The sequence below is a fragment of the Brachyhypopomus gauderio genome, unplaced genomic scaffold (genome assembly GCF_052324685.1).
Source record: "Brachyhypopomus gauderio isolate BG-103 unplaced genomic scaffold, BGAUD_0.2 sc34, whole genome shotgun sequence".
Taxonomy (NCBI): domain Eukaryota; kingdom Metazoa; phylum Chordata; class Actinopteri; order Gymnotiformes; family Hypopomidae; genus Brachyhypopomus; species Brachyhypopomus gauderio.
The window spans coordinates 958,126-972,007 of NW_027506866.1; the positions used below are offsets into that span (position 1 = coordinate 958,126).

Consider the following 13,882-nt stretch of genomic DNA (forward strand, 5'->3'; position numbering starts at 1 on the left):
CAAAATAAATTGTATTGGCAAAATGATTCAGATCACAGAACTAAATCACATGCTGAAATCAGCTTTGTGTGTGTTTGTGTGGTATTTCATGTGAGAAATAGTTTTCAGTCAGTTCCGGAATTTGGCCACTAGATGGAGCCCAAGTACTACCATACAGATATTATAGTGACAAAGACATTTTAGTGAATTAAAAGGTTTATTTCTGGTCAGGCAGTGCACTTTTTGTCATGAGATGTCATTTCAAAGTTAATTATCTCATTGTTCTGAATCATACAAGACCCATTACTTGTCTGTATTCTACATAACAGGATTGGAGCATGAGTTTTTATGATTTCTTATGTTTTGGAGTATTGTAGCGCCCTCGACAGGCCAATTTGAGGCACTTAAGGCCCAAAAGGTTCAAAATAAATTGTATTGGCAAAATGATTTAGATCACAGAACTAAATCACATGCTGAGGTCAGCTTTGTGTGTGTTTGTGTGGTATTTCATGTGAGAAATAGTTTTCAGTCAGTTCCGGAATTTGGCCACTAGATGGAGCCCAAGTACTACCATACTGATATTATAGTGCAAAAACAGACATTTTAGTGAATTAAAAGGTTTATTTCTGGTCAGGCAGTGCACTTTTTGTCATGAGATGTCATTTCAAAGTTAATTATCTCATTGTTCTGAATCATACAAGACCCCTTACTTGTCTGTATTCTACATAACAGTATTGGAGCATGAGTTTTTATGATTTCTTAGGTTTTGGAGTATTGTAGCGCCCTCGACAGGCCAAGTTGAGGCACTTAAGGCCCAAAAGGTTCAAAATAAATTGTATTGGCAAAATGATTTAGATCACAGAACTAAATCACATGCTGAGGTCAGCTTTGTGTGTGTTTGTGTGGTATTTCATGTGAGAAATAGTTTTCAGTCAGTTCTGGAATTTGGCCACTAGATGGAGCCCAAGTACTACCATACTGATATTATAGTGCAAAAACAGACATTTTAGTGAATTAAAAGGTTTATTTCTGGTCAGGCAGTGCACATTTTGTCATGAGATGTCATTTCAAAGTTAATTATCTCATTGTTCTGAATCATACAAGACCCATTACTTGTCTGTATTCTACATAACAGGATTGGAGCATGAGTTTTTATGATTTCTTATGTTTTGGAGTATTGTAGCGCCCTCGACAGGCCAAGTTGAGGCACTTAAGGCCCAAAAGGTTTAAAATAAATTGTATTGGCAAAATGATTTAGATCACAGAGCTAAATCACATGCTGAGATCAGCTTTGTGTGTGTTTGTGTGGTATTTCATGTGAGAAATAGTTTTCAGTCAGTTCTGGAATTTGGCCACTAGATGGAGCCCAAGTACTACCATACTGATATTATAGTGCAAAAACAGACATTTTAGTGAATTAAAAGGTTTATTTCTGGTCAGGCAGTGCACATTTTGTCATGAGATGTCATTTCAAAGTTAATTATCTCATTGTTCTGAATCATACAAGACCCATTACTTGTCTGTATTCTACATAACAGGATTGGAGCATGAGTTTTTATGATTTCTTATGTTTTGGAGTATTGTAGCGCCCTCGACAGGCCAAGTTGAGGCACTTAAGGCCCAAAAGGTTTAAAATAAATTGTATTGGCAAAATGATTTAGATCACAGAGCTAAATCACATGCTGAGATCAGCTTTGTGCGTGTTTGTGTGGTATTTCATGTGAGAAATAGTTTTCAGTCAGTTCCGGAATTTGGCCACTAGATGGAGCCCAAGTACTACCATACAGATATTATAGTGACAAAGACATTTTAGTGAATTAAAAGGTTTATTTCTGGTCAGGCAGTGCACTTTTTGTCATGAGATGTCATTTCAAAGTTAATTATCTCATTGTTCTGAATCATACAAGACCCATTACTTGTCTGTATTCTACATAACAGGATTGGAGCATGAGTTTTTATGATTTCTTATGTTTTGGAGTATTGTAGCGCCCTCGACAGGCCAATTTGAGGCACTTAAGGCCCAAAAGGTTCAAAATAAATTGTATTGGCAAAATGATTTAGATCACAGAACTAAATCACATGCTGAGGTCAGCTTTGTGTGTGTTTGTGTGGTATTTCATGTGAGAAATAGTTTTCAGTCAGTTCCGGAATTTGGCCACTAGATGGAGCCCAAGTACTACCATACTGATATTATAGTGCAAAAACAGACATTTTAGTGAATTAAAAGGTTTATTTCTGGTCAGGCAGTGCACTTTTTGTCATGAGATGTCATTTCAAAGTTAATTATCTCATTGTTCTGAATCATACAAGACCCATTACTTGTCTGTATTCTACATAACAGGATTGGAGCATGAGTTTTTATGATTTCTTATGTTTTGGAGTATTGTAGCGCCCTCGACAGGCCAATTTGAGGCACTTAAGGCCCAAAAGGTTCAAAATAAATTGTATTGGCAAAATGATTTAGATCACAGAACTAAATCACATGCTGAGGTCAGCTTTGTGTGTGTTTGTGTGGTATTTCATGTGAGAAATAGTTTTCAGTCAGTTCCGGAATTTGGCCACTAGATGGAGCCCAAGTACTACCATACTGATATTATAGTGCAAAAACAGACATTTTAGTGAATTAAAAGGTTTGTTTCTGGTCAGGCAGTGCACTTTTTGTCATGAGATGTCATTTCAAAGTTAATTATCTCATTGTTCTGAATCATACAAGACCCCTTACTTGTCTGTATTCTACATAACAGTATTGGAGCATGAGTTTTTATGATTTCTTAGGTTTTGGAGTATTGTAGCGCCCTCGACAGGCCAAGTTGAGGCACTTAAGGCCCAAAAGGTTCAAAATAAATTGTATTGGCAAAATGATTTAGATCACAGAACTAAATCACATGCTGAGGTCAGCTTTGTGTGTGTTTGTGTGGTATTTCATGTGAGAAATAGTTTTCAGTCAGTTCCGGAATTTGGCCACTAGATGGAGCCCAAGTACTACCATACTGATATTATAGTGCAAAAACAGACATTTTAGTGAATTAAAAGGTTTATTTCTGGTCAGGCAGTGCACATTTTGTCATGAGATGTCATTTCAAAGTTAATTATCTCATTGTTCTGAATCATACAAGACCCATTACTTGTCTGTATTCTACATAACAGGATTGGAGCATGAGTTTTTATGATTTCTTATGTTTTGGAGTATTGTAGCGCCCTCGACAGGCCAAGTTGAGGCACTTAAGGCCCAAAAGGTTTAAAATAAATTGTATTGGCAAAATGATTTAGATCACAGAGCTAAATCACATGCTGAGATCAGCTTTGTGTGTGTTTGTGTGGTATTTCATGTGAGAAATAGTTTTCAGTCAGTTCTGGAATTTGGCCACTAGATGGAGCCCAAGTACTACCATACTGATATTATAGTGCAAAAACAGACATTTTAGTGAATTAAAAGGTTTATTTCTGGTCAGGCAGTGCACATTTTGTCATGAGATGTCATTTCAAAGTTAATTATCTCATTGTTCTGAATCATACAAGACCCATTACTTGTCTGTATTCTACATAACAGGATTGGAGCATGAGTTTTTATGATTTCTTATGTTTTGGAGTATTGTAGCGCCCTCGACAGGCCAAGTTGAGGCACTTAAGGCCCAAAAGGTTTAAAATAAATTGTATTGGCAAAATGATTTAGATCACAGAGCTAAATCACATGCTGAGATCAGCTTTGTGCGTGTTTGTGTGGTATTTCATGTGAGAAATAGTTTTCAGTCAGTTCCGGAATTTGGCCACTAGATGGAGCCCAAGTACTACCATACAGATATTATAGTGACAAAGACATTTTAGTGAATTAAAAGGTTTATTTCTGGTCAGGCAGTGCACTTTTTGTCATGAGATGTCATTTCAAAGTTAATTATCTCATTGTTCTGAATCATACAAGACCCATTACTTGTCTGTATTCTACATAACAGGATTGGAGCATGAGTTTTTATGATTTCTTATGTTTTGGAGTATTGTAGCGCCCTCGACAGGCCAATTTGAGGCACTTAAGGCCCAAAAGGTTCAAAATAAATTGTATTGGCAAAATGATTTAGATCACAGAACTAAATCACATGCTGAGGTCAGCTTTGTGTGTGTTTGTGTGGTATTTCATGTGAGAAATAGTTTTCAGTCAGTTCCGGAATTTGGCCACTAGATGGAGCCCAAGTACTACCATACTGATATTATAGTGCAAAAACAGACATTTTAGTGAATTAAAAGGTTTATTTCTGGTCAGGCAGTGCACTTTTTGTCATGAGATGTCATTTCAAAGTTAATTATCTCATTGTTCTGAATCATACAAGACCCATTACTTGTCTGTATTCTACATAACAGGATTGGAGCATGAGTTTTTATGATTTCTTATGTTTTGGAGTATTGTAGCGCCCTCGACAGGCCAATTTGAGGCACTTAAGGCCCAAAAGGTTCAAAATAAATTGTATTGGCAAAATGATTTAGATCACAGAACTAAATCACATGCTGAGGTCAGCTTTGTGTGTGTTTGTGTGGTATTTCATGTGAGAAATAGTTTTCAGTCAGTTCCGGAATTTGGCCACTAGATGGAGCCCAAGTACTACCATACTGATATTATAGTGCAAAAACAGACATTTTAGTGAATTAAAAGGTTTATTTCTGGTCAGGCAGTGCATTTTTTGTCATGAGATGTCATTTTAAAGTTAATTATCTCATTGTTCTGAATCATACAAGACCCATTACTTGTCTGTATTCTACATAACAGGATTGGAGCATGAGTTTTTATGATTTCTTATGTTTTGGAGTATTGTAGCGCCCTCGACAGGCCAATTTGAGGCACTTAAGGCCCAAAAGGTTCAAAATAAATTGTATTGGCAAAATGATTTAGATCACAGAACTAAATCACATGCTGAGGTCAGCTTTGTGTGTGTTTGTGTGGTATTTCATGTGAGAAATAGTTTTCAGTCAGTTCCGGAATTTGGCCACTAGATGGAGCCCAAGTACTACCATACTGATATTATAGTGCAAAAACAGACATTTTAGTGAATTAAAAGGTTTGTTTCTGGTCAGGCAGTGCACTTTTTGTCATGAGATGTCATTTCAAAGTTAATTATCTCATTGTTCTGAATCATACAAGACCCCTTACTTGTCTGTATTCTACATAACAGTATTGGAGCATGAGTTTTTATGATTTCTTAGGTTTTGGAGTATTGTAGCGCCCTCGACAGGCCAAGTTGAGGCACTTAAGGCCCAAAAGGTTCAAAATAAATTGTATTGGCAAAATGATTTAGATCACAGAACTAAATCACATGCTGAGGTCAGCTTTGTGTGTGTTTGTGTGGTATTTCATGTGAGAAATAGTTTTCAGTCAGTTCCGGAATTTGGCCACTAGATGGAGCCCAAGTACTACCATACTGATATTATAGTGCAAAAACAGACATTTTAGTGAATTAAAAGGTTTATTTCTGGTCAGGCAGTGCACATTTTGTCATGAGATGTCATTTCAAAGTTAATTATCTCATTGTTCTGAATCATACAAGACCCATTACTTGTCTGTATTCTACATAACAGGATTGGAGCATGAGTTTTTATGATTTCTTATGTTTTGGAGTATTGTAGCGCCCTCGACAGGCCAAGTTGAGGCACTTAAGGCCCAAAAGGTTTAAAATAAATTGTATTGGCAAAATGATTTAGATCACAGAGCTAAATCACATGCTGAGATCAGCTTTGTGTGTGTTTGTGTGGTATTTCATGTGAGAAATAGTTTTCAGTCAGTTCCGGAATTTGGCCACTAGATGGAGCCCAAGTACTACCATACAGATATTATAGTGACAAAGACATTTTAGTGAATTAAAAGGTTTATTTCTGGTCAGGCAGTGCACTTTTTGTCATGAGATGTCATTTCAAAGTTAATTATCTCATTGTTCTGAATCATACAAGACCCATTACTTGTCTGTATTCTACATAACAGGATTGGAGCATGAGTTTTTATGATTTCTTATGTTTTGGAGTATTGTAGCGCCCTCGACAGGCCAAGTTGAGGCACTTAAGGCCCAAAAGGTTTAAAATAAATTGTATTGGCAAAATGATTTAGATCACAGAGCTAAATCACATGCTGAGATCAGCTTTGTGTGTGTTTGTGTGGTATTTCATGTGAGAAATAGTTTTCAGTCAGTTCCGGAATTTGGCCACTAGATGGAGCCCAAGTACTACCATACTGATATTATAGTGCAAAAACAGACATTTTAGTGAATTAAAAGGTTTATTTCTGGTCAGGCAGTGCACATTTTGTCATGAGATGTCATTTTAAAGTTAATTATCTCATTGTTCTGAATCATACAAGACCCATTACTTGTCTGTATTCTACATAACAGGATTGGAGCATGAGTTTTTATGATTTCTTATGTTTTGGAGTATTGTAGCGCCCTCGACAGGCCAAGTTGAGGCACTTAAGGCCCAAAAGGTTTAAAATAAATTGTATTGGCAAAATGATTTAGATCACAGAGCTAAATCACATGCTGAGATCAGCTTTGTGCGTGTTTGTGTGGTATTTCATGTGAGAAATAGTTTTCAGTCAGTTCCGGAATTTGGCCACTAGATGGAGCCCAAGTACTACCATACAGATATTATAGTGACAAAGACATTTTAGTGAATTAAAAGGTTTATTTCTGGTCAGGCAGTGCACTTTTTGTCATGAGATGTCATTTCAAAGTTAATTATCTCATTGTTCTGAATCATACAAGACCCATTACTTGTCTGTATTCTACATAACAGGATTGGAGCATGAGTTTTTATGATTTCTTATGTTTTGGAGTATTGTAGCGCCCCTGACAGGCCAATTTGAGGCACTTAAGGCCCAAAAGGTTCAAAATAAATTGTATTGGCAAAATGATTTAGATCACAGAACTAAATCACATGCTGAGATCAGCTTTGTGTGTGTTTGTGTGGTATTTCATGTGAGAAATAGTTTTCAGTCAGTTCCGGAATTTGGCCACTAGATAGAGCCCAAGTACTACCATACTGATATTTCAGTCAGTTCCGGAATTTCCGGAAGTACTACCATACAGATATTATAGTGCAAAAGACATTTTAGTGAATTAAAAAGTTTATTTCTGTTCAGGCAGTGCACTTTTTGTTATGAGATGTAACTGCAATGATATAGACCTCATTGATCTGAATCATACAATACCCATTACTTGTCTGTATTCTGCATAACAGGATTGCAGCATGAGTTTTTATGATTTCTTAGGTTTTTGGGTACTGTAGCGCCCCCGACAGGCCAATTTGAACCAACCTTGGCTGACCTCACAAGGACCTCAGGCAATAAAAGGCTTTCAAATTGGGAGTTGATCGCTTACATGGTGTATGAGTTATAGCAATAAAGGTCATTTATGGCATGGCCAGAAGGATATAATGGGAAAATGGACCAATCAGAAAAATAAAAATCCAACATGTTTCAATCATTATTTACCTGCAGAGTCTACAGATTATGCCCATATCACTCTTGCCATCATTGGATCAAATTCCTAGGACTAGTTCGAAAAGTGCTATTTTCAAACATTGATAAATGTGACAAAACTATGCATTTTTGTAATAGGACTTGTAATTGCAAAGTTGTCAGTTGTACTGCAAGGAATCAATTGAATCCAGTTGCATGTTCCTAAGTAAAGATTTGGAGGAGATATGCAAATTACCGCCACCTAGTGGTCAAATGTTTCGAAACTGAACAGCGTGAAACAGAGTCCTGAGATATGCATAGTGGTCAGGTTTGATGTTGATTGGCCAATATTAAGTCTGTGAAATGGCCAAAACCAATTAATTGGCTCATGTTTTTTGAGTGATGATGTCATCATTGTGTGCCTTGATACCACTTGAGCCCCTGATCATGCATGTTAAGTTTTGGCTTGATGTGACCAATGGTTGATGAGAAACAGTTTTTTCCATGTTATAGCGCCCCCTATTGGACAATCGTGGCCAGCTTTGACCTGTGACCTCACAGTTATGTGCCCTATCAGTTGATCAAGTTTCATGAATATTGGTCAAAGCATTGCTGAGATATAGCTGCTGAAGTAAATTTGGCCACGCCTCAGAGCTATTGATTGACATGTGACAACCAGACTATGGAAATGTTGAAATGTTTTAATTAATATTGATAATGAGATTCTTCTGAGGAGTTTGGTACCAAGATTGTGGGGATAGCATGAAAACCAAAGGAGGAGGCAAAAGTAGGTTTTGCATATTATGCAAATTATCAAAAAATCTAAGCTGGCGGAGCTTAATAGTTTGTAAACCATTTTGTTTAGCTTGAGCCAAGGAATCTATCAAAAGAAATTTTCTTTCTGCGACCTACGGTGTGGGAGATATGGGCAAAAACGCAAAAAACTGCGCTATAGCGTCACCATCAGGCCAATGTAGGTCTCTGTAATTAAGCCTAGTCCTGCAAAGAGACTACAGCTTTTTGCCAAGTTTGGTCTCTCTGGGCCTTACGGTCTATGCGTTTTATGCAGAGAAAAATAATCATAAAACCCTAACAATTACAATAGGTTTCCCACACTATGTGTGTGAACCCTAATTATCTGAATTGAAATAACCTATTCTAGTTTTAAGGCCGTTTAAGGTTAGTCCCTGCCCTTCATGAACTGTTTCTTCATATTCGATCATTTGTGAGCTTTTACTGTAGCTGGCCCTAAACTGGCTGTAAAAGTGTTCATGCTTTGTGCCTGTATTTCTGCTGACTGAAAAACAGATCTACATGGTTACACAGTCATTCTCATGAGGCAAGTTACCCAAACACAGATTAGATCTTTACAAGATAAATGTCTTGTTACTGCCCCAAAACAAAGTTATTTAATACATTTGGTAGGTGTAATATTTATGTTTATTGTAAAGATACATGTCCTTTAGAAGTGGTGATTATCTGATACAGGTATTATTTTAATTATTTCATGAATTTTTTTTTGCCAGGTATTTTTATTTAAAATGTATATCTACTGTATGACTGGTACCAGGGCCGGAGTGGGCCCCTTTTTCAGCCCAAATCCGGCCCAAATTTATTTTTCCCTCCCAATCGGCCCAAACTAGAGATTGACATGAGCCGGCCCAGCGGGAATCCTCCCGAATCTCCCAATTAGCCAATCCGGCTCTGACTGGTACAAATGATTTCCAAACCTCAAAATAATCCCAAGCTATTTATGTGGGTTCCTATATGTTTAAGGCATTAATTAGATTAAATGAATTTAAGTCCTCATGCCCTTAGGGAGTTTTTCTTTGCCACTTTCACTGCTCACTGGGGGCTTGGACATGGAAAACTTGTAAAGCTGCTTTGTGATAACTGTTGTAAAAAGCACTATATAAATAAAATTTGATTTGATTTGAAGTCTGTCTTAAGTCTGAGATGAACAAAATAATCAGATGGACAGAGAAAATAAAACTAAGATGGAAAATGTGTAGCCTCACAAATATTCAAAACCTAAAGTCATAAATGATTTACTATATGGACTTACATTTATTATTAGTGTAAAAATCTTAATGTTTATTTAAAACGTTTCACCGACCTTAAACAGAAATCTGACTTAATCGCTTGCAGTTCAGCATCAAAACAAAAGGACATGATACTTCAAGATCATTAGGACCAGACATATATTAATGTACATGCATTACTTCAACCTGCAATTTCCCTATGGGAAAGTTCAGATGTGAGGAACCTACAGATGATATAACACATCACTTCAAAACACCTTAGTGCCACATTCCAATTGTGATGCGAGTGGTGAATTTCAGATAACAGAAACATGTACAAGTTTTGCAGTGTCATAGCTGCTGTAACTGAAGGCTGTCAGATAATTAACCTTCTCTCTCCTGTTAAATATTGATCCCCAACAAAACTTCATTAAAAAAATGTACTAGTTCAATTTGTTTATTGACGTTTGATTTCAAGTTTCCTTTTTTTTAAACTCACACTGATTACAGATATCTCAACAAATGTTCTCTTCCTTGACATGTGTAGAAGGTTCGCGACTGAACTATGGCTCCTCAGACCTCAACTCCTGCTTCTGGTAGGGCCATGATGTCTTCATGGATAAAGAAAACAGAGGAGAAACACCACTGGATTAGCAGGAGAAAATGCAGGAATTATATCACTGTGCACAGTGATGACTGCTCACAATCTAGTGGTTCAAGTCAAATAACATGGTAAGAAAACTCACACAGTCCAGAACACAGGGAGCTCTCACCTCAGACGGGGTTCAGTCGTAATAGTCCCCAGATCCAGAACCAGAAGCGTTCTCTTCGACCTAAAGATCAGAGCAGTCATGTAGAACAGCAGCCACAAAACAATGAGCTTTTAATCTATTAAGAAAGATACTGGCTTAACGTACTGAATGCGGTGTAATTGTTAGAGAAGAAATGGTTAGATTTCAGTGAAGAAGGCTACCACTCATAATTTTAGCCTTATAATTAAATTCCACGATGGTGGTTACTCAGCACACAGATCATAAATGGGAATAAATAAATTATCCCGCTAGTATTGGTTTGCTTAATATCTGCTGCATATCATGATTCCACTGTGTACAATAATGAAAGTTTTTCTACATTGTATTTCAATCTCTATATCACACCTTGGATACAATGAACTATATAGTGGAGTACAAGTTTGAAGATCATATCTAGTACTTTTTAAATAGTCAATTTTGTGCCTAATTCAAAAAAATTATTTTTGCTGGTTTTCTGATTTTTCATTGAACAAAAGCACTAACCTCAGAAATGTAGTCAGGCGTTTGAGGTGATGCTGCATTTTGTGATTTGACTTGATCCGAGACTCCCTGCTACACCAAAACAGTGAAAAGCACACACACACACACACACCTTAAAGTTTCTTCAACACCAGAACATCACAGGACATTTCAGATGAGCAGAGCTGAAGCTCCAAGGGCTTACCGAACCTCCCGCGTCTCCAGACACAGCGTAGAGGACAGACAGGATGAGGACACCCATACAGACGGATCGAGGGAGGCTCATTGTTGCTCAGCAGTGCGGGCCAGAAGATTCACTCTGAGACCTGAACGTGCACTTCTCCAAAGAACCTTGGGTGGGAGTCTGGCGGCCTTTTACAAACGGTGGGCAGTGACACGGCAGAAAAACACATGCAGCATCTGACCAAAAAGGGGAAATAAAATATTTTGTGCAATGTGTTCATGATGCAACATAAATGCAACTACAGGTATTGATAATTTTGTATGATACTTCACCCCAGATCACACAGACATCTGCAACATAAACCACATATTGAGCATCTTCACTCAAATATATACAAGCAAGATTTACATCAACCTGTACACTCACCAAGCACTTTATTAGGAACACATCCTTTAGATACTTATTGTCCATTTTATCAGCTTCACTTACCATAGACGGACACTTTTTCTACAATTACAGACTGCAGGCCGTCTGTTTTTTCTGCATAATTAGTTTGTTCACCCTGTCCTTCAATCGCTGTCATACAGTCATGGCCATATTACTCGGTGAGTGTACACTACAGTCATGGCCATATTACTCGGTGAGTGTACACTACAGTCATGGCCATATTACTCGGTGAGTGTACACTACAGTCATGGCCATATTACTCGGTGAGTGTACACTACAGTCATGGCCATATTACTCGGTGAGTGTACACTACAGTCATGGCCATATTACTCGGTGAGTGTACATTTTAGCTTGCATACAACATCACAAGAAATCTGCCCAAAGGGAAACAGTCTTGTTCACAGGCGTTTAGACATCATGAGTCTGCTTATCGATTTTCAATTTCAAGTGCTCCTTGTATGCCAAAATTTCTGTGTTCCAATTTGTGATAGTCTGGTTTTCACAAACCCAGATTTCCTGAGCCACCTGTAATCAGAACATAACCTGATCATCATCTGTATTTGGAAGATCTTGCCAACAACGTCCTGCTGAATCGCTGCATGCAGTCTTGAGCTGTACCTGCACTTCCACTTCATTCTGGTAAAATGACTGGAGTTTATTTTGATATTTGAAAGTATGTCAGTCCTTCAGATATACATGTGTATGCGTGGACATGAACGTGGACCCAAATGCACGTGCGAGCGCGCAAACACCCCCCCCCCCCCCCCACACACACACACACACATGCACACACACACACACACACATGCTTACTTGCAAGTCCATAGCACCCGATGATCTTCCTCATTTCCTCTTCCTCTTTGATCTCTGGGTAGCACTTCATCACGTAGTCCAGAGGACACAGGTGCAGGTCCACACTTCATCACGTAGTCCAGAGGACACAGGTGCAGATCCACACTTCATCACGTAGTCCAGAGGACACAGGTGCAGGTCCACACTTCATCATGTAGTCCAGAGGACACAGGTGCAGGTCCACACTTCATCATGTAGTCCAGAGGACACAGGTGCAGGTCCAGCTCGGTCAGGTGCTGTAGGACACCAACAACACAAAGGTCAAAGCATTCATGAAAGTGTTAAACATAAAAGGTAGTAATAACACTACAGAAAACTCAAATCATTTAGGGTGTGGTTGGATAATCAGTAGTTCTTTAAATGTAAATGAAGAACTGATGGAACAATACAACGGCTGCCAGCAAGCTAGAACAAAATCAATCATCAGACCCAGCTAACACCTAAGTCCATTATCAGACCTAGTTAACGCCAAGTCCACTATTAGACCTAGCTAGTACTGACGGAACCAGCTAGCATTGACAGGCAACATTAGCCTAATAACAGACATGAGTAAACACAGACCTAGGTACATTTCAGTGTAATCTAAATTTATTCAAGCACTGAGTACAGGTGTGTTTTCTTAATTTAGCTTCATTAAATCAGGCCCACTGCTTAGTTTAGCATACAGCTCACCTGGTGATACCTGCCAATCTTCACATGAGAGTGTTTCATGATTATACCATCAGTTGGGAGGAGGTAGCATGAAAAGGAAAAAATAAAAAGCAAAAAGACATTTGTGGTTTAAGTGGATAGTCCTCTCAGATTTGGGGGATCTTCCCACAGGGAGGAGAATAAAACCACAGTATGGAGGCGGAGAGAACAGACAGTTGCAATCTCGAGTACTTCTGGTGTTCAGAAACATGTATAGTTTCTGTAGCTACAGCACTGGACATGTTCATGGACTACAGTGGACCACAGTGTTTCAGGACAGTGTTTCCGGACAGTGTTTCAGGACAGTGTTTCCGGACAGTGTTTCAGGACAAGGGGCCTTTGAGGTAGAACAGTCTTGCCAGCTGAGCAGTGCTAGGTTTCTGGGTCAGTCCTTTACGGTCACTGATTAAAAAGTTGATGTAAGAGTTGGGAATGTTTCTACCTTCTGTAGTACCTATAGTTCCTGTCCAGTAATGTACACAGCACTGTCACAGCAGTGTTCACCAGGGCAACCACATGACGAGTCATTTATCAAACGCGCTACTGTTTCTACATCAAGTGTTGAGCAACTGGCTATTGGTACACAGGAAGTGTATGTCTCAATAGTTAACCATGAGAATGTGACCAAGTGAACTTGTGTGTGTGTCTGTGTGCGTGTGTGTGTGTGTGCAAGACCTTGTCTGTGATTACACAGGAGGTCAGCCCTGAGTCTTCTGTAGTATTTTCTCTCTGCTCTGAGCCTGGCGTGTTAGCTTGGCTGAGCCGTGCCCCGACCATGCAATAGTTCCCCATGAAAACAGACACACATAGAGACAAGATTCACTTCAGTTGTGACAGAAAATAAGAGAATTACTGTGACTATTATTGAGTACAATCAGATGTATTCCTAAGGAAAAAAAAGTGAAATCGTTGAAAGGAAAATGTTAGCGGAGAGCGCCCCCATGTGGCTGCATTTTACCTTCACATGTACCATCTGCTCCTGGTCCCAGTTGTAGCATTTAATCTGGTT

The 13,882-nt window shown here is 38.5% G+C and overlaps 1 long non-coding RNA gene across 1 annotated transcript; it reads right to left on the minus strand.

Moving 5' to 3' along the window:
• Positions 1 to 9,870: 9,870 nt before the first annotated feature.
• LOC143485410 (uncharacterized) lies at positions 9,871 to 12,870 on the minus strand. The gene is made up of 6 exons (XR_013122874.1): positions 12,856 to 12,870; positions 12,145 to 12,419; positions 10,906 to 11,120; positions 10,725 to 10,793; positions 10,203 to 10,262; positions 9,871 to 10,040 (listed from the first exon to the last, which is right to left on the minus strand). It is a non-coding gene; the product is annotated as an uncharacterized LOC143485410 (long non-coding RNA).
• Positions 12,871 to 13,882: the final 1,012 nt, after the last annotated feature.